Source organism: Hakea prostrata, chromosome 1 (genome assembly GCF_041222555.1).
Source record: "Hakea prostrata isolate BN-2017 chromosome 1, UWA_Hpros_2, whole genome shotgun sequence".
NCBI lineage: Eukaryota > Viridiplantae > Streptophyta > Magnoliopsida > Proteales > Proteaceae > Hakea > Hakea prostrata.
This window is the reverse complement of record NC_142600.1, coordinates 46,355,764-46,361,268: the sequence shown is the minus strand read 5'-3', so window position 1 is coordinate 46,361,268 and position 5,505 is coordinate 46,355,764.

Genomic DNA, 5,505 nt, shown 5'->3' with positions numbered 1-5,505 from the left:
TTGCGAGAAGGCCTTGGGAACCCAATTGAACTTGAGTACAGCTCATCATCCACGATCGATGGACAATCTGAGTGGACAATTCAGACATTGGAAGACATGCTCAGATCTTGTGTGGTGGATATGGGTGGTAATTGGGATGAACACCTAGCTTTGGTTGAGTTTGCCTATAACAACAGTTATCAAGCAACAATAGGCATGGCTCCATTCAAGGCTTTATATGGCAGTACTTGTAGGACACCTTTGTTGTAATACCCCCCGTATTTCTAACCCGAGATCCGTATTCCAAGTCCGAGAACCCGAAGGTCTAGTCGGGTGAACTTGTGGAGTATCCGGATTGAAGCCCATGATCCATACCCAGGACCTATGGATCTGGATCCTATATCTGAAAAGCCTGCCTTGGCTGGAGTGGGAAATTCTGGAAGTCAGGTGTCGTTCAGAGATGTCCGGAATGAAGGTAAGATCTCCCCCATCTCTTATTTAGGGCTAGGTTGGCCTTGGGTATCAACCCCCTAGTAAAAGCACCCTTGTATGGCAAATTACATTGGGGCGGTTACTAGTGGCGGTCGCTTAACCTAAGCGACCGGCCCAAGCGACCGCCCGGTCTGTTTTCGGGGATTTTGCCCTATTTTGCCCCCAGACTTCTATAAAAGGCAACCTTCGTCTCATTAACGATTACTTTATTCGTTATTTCTTATTTGGGAGTTAAGACGGCTGTGGGGAAGATCCGAAAGAGTCTCTGGAGTACTGACAGTGGTTTGGAAGATCAGTTCTCTTCTTCTCTGGCTTTCTGGTGTGAGGTATTGAACTAACCCTTCGTTCTCTACTCTCTTATCTCCGTTAGTTTGGTTTTACCCTTTTTCCCTCGTCACTGTGATTACCCCTTGGTTATTCTTTACCTCTTTTTTTAATCTACTTGAGATGGAATAACCGTAAACGGAACCCTACTTCCGTGAGATGGTAAATCCAATCAAGGAGAGGGTTAGGGGTAATCTACTGATGATAGTGGATTGTTTTCTCTTACCCTTTTGGCTTAGGGAGTGTTTAATTTGAGACTTAGGATGAGATTACTCGAAAACCGGATTGAAATCGAGTAATCAGAAGCCTGAGTTTCGGATTGAAACTCACTGTTTTTGGGGCGGTCACTAGTGGCAGTAGCTTAACCGAAGCGACCGGCACAAGCGACCGGCTGGTAAACAATGACCAAATAGATTTCGGTTTTGATTCAAATTGGTTTATGTGACTTATATATTCTAATAACCCTGTGTTTAGGTGATTACTGTTTAAAAGAAAAGTCTACTAATAGTTACTGGATTCCATTTTACGGACGTTTCAGTTATATGCAAGTAAGGACAGTCTATCTTATCTATTTATGTATACTTCAGCATGTTGATTTATTAATTGTTATTCTTAATCTGTACCAATATAAACTGCTGTAGTTTCATATATAATTCTGTTATACTACTGCTGTTTACTTTGATTTCATATTTACTTTATGGTTTGTGATTGTTATGAGATGGTGGTAGTTGGTATATGATTATGATAGTTGGGGTATTCCTTTTGGGATATCTTGGTTGATGTTATCAGGAGGCTGTGGAATGGGACACATGCCTGCTGATGCCTTCAGCACTATCATGATTAATTGATGACATTGTTAGGATGAGTCTAGATTGCATGGCTAGGTACCCCACATGCTACTACCCTTTCGGTAGGGGAATTGAAACCGAGTGACCCGTGATGACAGTGATGTGACTTGGTGGTCCACTGTTGGTCATGAAATGGTAGGGTTGCATATGTTAGGGTTGGGCTCATGGATGTCCAAGGATCGGACCGGGTGTCGGGAGGAATCATGAGAGCATCCGCCCCAATGATATGTGGATGACCATAGGGTTAAGGAGTAGAGTCCAACAGAGGTAGCCAGTCCGTGAGGATTCTTACTCCTAGGTTGCGAAGGATACTGAACCGAGTTGGTCGGTGCCATAGGGGATGTATCTGGACTTCATGTAGACATGTAACCATTATGACCTTGCATTGGATTAGAAACCCAGACATGCGCCAGTACTCATTACCAATGGTCATGGTGAGAGAGTGTGGACTTAACCCCTAACCATGGTTTGTGAGCCAGGTGTGGACTTTCCCTAGATCCCTACAGAGGTAACCAGTCCTTGCCGGATCAGAGTGATGAGACTTACCCAGAGGAGGGCTGGTGTTTATCTTAAAGCATGTCAGCTATTAGAGACTTGCATAGTTAGAAATCATAGCATCATTCATGTTTTGCATTCATTAATATTACTGTTGTATCATGGCATTTTTGGATGATGGATGAGATATATGATTGTTTCTTACTGAGTGCTTTAGAACTCATTCCTTTATTCTTTGTATGTTTTTAGCCTATACAGAAGAAGGATTTGTATCTGAAGATGGGCTGGTTCCCTATGAAGGAACCATCCCGTTTGAAGAAGATGTGGCACCGCCAGTGGGAGATGGAAATAGCATGTGCGAGAGTTCCTGCGGGTGCATGGAGTGCGCTTATCGCACCGGTTGATGGTCAGAGGCGAAAGGTGGTCAGGTAGTTCGCACTGAGACTGGAGAAGAATTGGAGAACCCCTCACCTTATTAAACTGGAATCTAAGTTCATTGACTTAGAGAAACAAACTGGAAAGAAACTGATTTAAATACTTTTATTCCGCTGCCCTCATTTTTGATTTATTCATTATTCTTTATTTTCTTTCCTTTGTTATTGGAGCATTTTGGGCTTCTGTAATTCATTTAATTTAGTTATTGAGTATTCTTGCTCATGATTATCTGTATTTGTCTTAAATATTGTTGATAGACTAAACCCTTGGATCTTGTGACGGATCGCACCCACGGGTTGTCGGGCGGGTAACCGAGACCGACGGGTGGGGTGTGACATTTGTACTGAACTGAGACAGGTGAAAGAAAAGTCTTAGGTCCTGAAATGATTGAAGCTACGAGTGCTATGGTAGATATGATAAGAGAAAGGATTAAGTCTGCCCAGTCAAGACAGAAATCTTATGCTGATAAGAGAAGGACCGATTTGGAATTTCAAGTTGGAGAGAAAGTCTTTCTGAAGGTTTCACCAATGAAGGGTGTGATGAGATTCAATGTTAAGGGAAAGCTTAGCCCTCGTTTCATTGGACCTTTCGAGATTTTGGAAAAGGTTGGACCTGTTGCGTATCGATTAGCATTACCTCCGCCTCATGCTGGTGTTCACAATGTGTTTCATATTTCGATGCTCCGAAAATACATAGAGAATCCGGAACACATTTTGCAGCAAGCACCTGAAGGACTTAGTGCTGATTTGACCTACGATGAAGAACTGGCCGAAATCTTGGATAGAAAGGACAAGCAGTTGCGGAATAGCACCATCCCTTGGGTGAAGATTCGGTGGAAGAACCATACCCCTGAAGAAGCTTCTTGGGAGAAGGAAGAAGACATGAAGGAGAAGTTTCCTTACCACTTTGGAAGCACAGGTACGCTTTCAATTTCGAGGACGAAATTTCTTTAAGGGGGGGAGAATGTAAAACCCAGCCCTAACCTTGACCCGGAAACCTTGTTTAGGACCTTCTTCTCAAGTTTGCCAAGATCTTACTTGATTTCTTAGGATTCCTTTGCGAGTTATAAAAGGTAAGGATGGTTACTTCTTTAATAACATAGATAGCATGAATCTAGTTTCTATATTTGAATATCATTGATTTGTTTCCTTAATTAGATTCTTACAATGATATATTACTGTTGCATAATCTTGATAGCAGTAGCATTACTTATTCATATTGAATTGACACATGTATGATTTACTTATCAATTATATACAGAGTGATTGTAATTATTGATTTCTCTCCATATATGAAGTTACCATATATGTGATGATATGAATTGATGCATGTGTATGCTTAAGTATGGTTTGGAAAGGAGAGGTGTCCTTTTGACACTTCTGTCCTTGGACTACTACGGGAATATTATGGGATGTTTCCGGAGATGCCCTATGGACACCTTCCTAAACTGTTGGATGACATATCTAGGATTGTCTAGTAGTGTTTGGCTAGGATGTCCTGTTATGTCAGACCCTAATCGGAGGGGTATTGAGACCGAACGACCCGTGGTAGCAATGGGGATTCATGGGCGCTCAAGACCGGTAACCAACCCGTGAGAGGACAGGAATCACATTGTGGGGGCCATTTATAGGTAGGGTTGCATATGGTTAGACTTGGGCTCACGGGCGCTTAAGACCGGTAACCAACCCGTGAGAGGACGTGAGAGCTTCCCGTTTACCATACGTGGATGATCAATAGGGTTGATGAGTCCGTAGTCAGGGACTATGAGGACTCTAGTGTGAAGGATACCGGAAAGGATCGTCAGGGACGAGGAATGGACGTATCTGGATCTGACTTGATGTAACTAAGTAGAAGACTTGCATTTGGCTAGGCTTTACCCTGACATGCGCCGGTACTTAGACCAATGGTGATGTGAGAGAGTGGTGACCTATACCCCCAGCCATGGAATGTCCCGAGGGATGCCGGACCCATTACCAACTGATGATGAGTGATTGAGACCTTCCTAAAGAAGTACGGTGCTATGACTTAAAGCATGTCTGCCAATAGAGACCAGCATATATAGAGTTAGATTCATTCATTCATTGCTTGTCTCATACCATATTGGATTTATGTTTGTTCTAAAATCCTGCCATTTATATTATTATGGATTTAACTGCCTTACTGAGTTTCTTTGAAACTCATTCCTTTATTGTACAATGTTTGTTAGACTATTCTGCAGGTACTGAATATTATGACGGCCCCTATGAAGAAGCACAAGGAGAAGAGGCATATCTCCAGGAAGGTGATTGCGGTTACAACAATTACACTGAAGATCCCGCGAGTGGTTATGCTCCGTACGATGCTTAGTCCGACCATTGAGTGGAAGCGCCCTTGTGCCGTTTATGAGATTTATACTTATAGGGATGTTGTCTATAAAGTGGAGAACAATTTAGTTACCCATTGTACTTGCTACTGGGATTAGATTTTGTCTTGCTTATTCTCTTTTAGAACTACTTTTCCGCTGGTTGTAGAGTGGGATTTTGCCTCACTTTACTTATCTGTTTTTGACACTCTGATTATATCTAGTATTCTGATTTATATATGATTCATTCTTTCCTTATTGGAACTATGGTTTATCTTCCGCACTTTTATTATTATTGTTCATGATTATGTTATTGTTTATGTGGGAGGTTGATTACTCAATACCTGATCTTCGAGCTGTGGATCACACTCTCGGGTATGCCAGATAGGGTACCGGCTGGGAGGATGTGACAGGGACATCCTAGCCATACATCTAGACAAGTCCTATGTATGTCATCCAATGATACAGGAAAGCATCGATGGGCATCTTCGGAGAACATCCCATACTATTCCCTCCGATGTCCAAGGACAGAAGTACCAGTAGGGCACTCCCCAATCCCAAATCATACCTAAGCAATCACATGCTTATTTC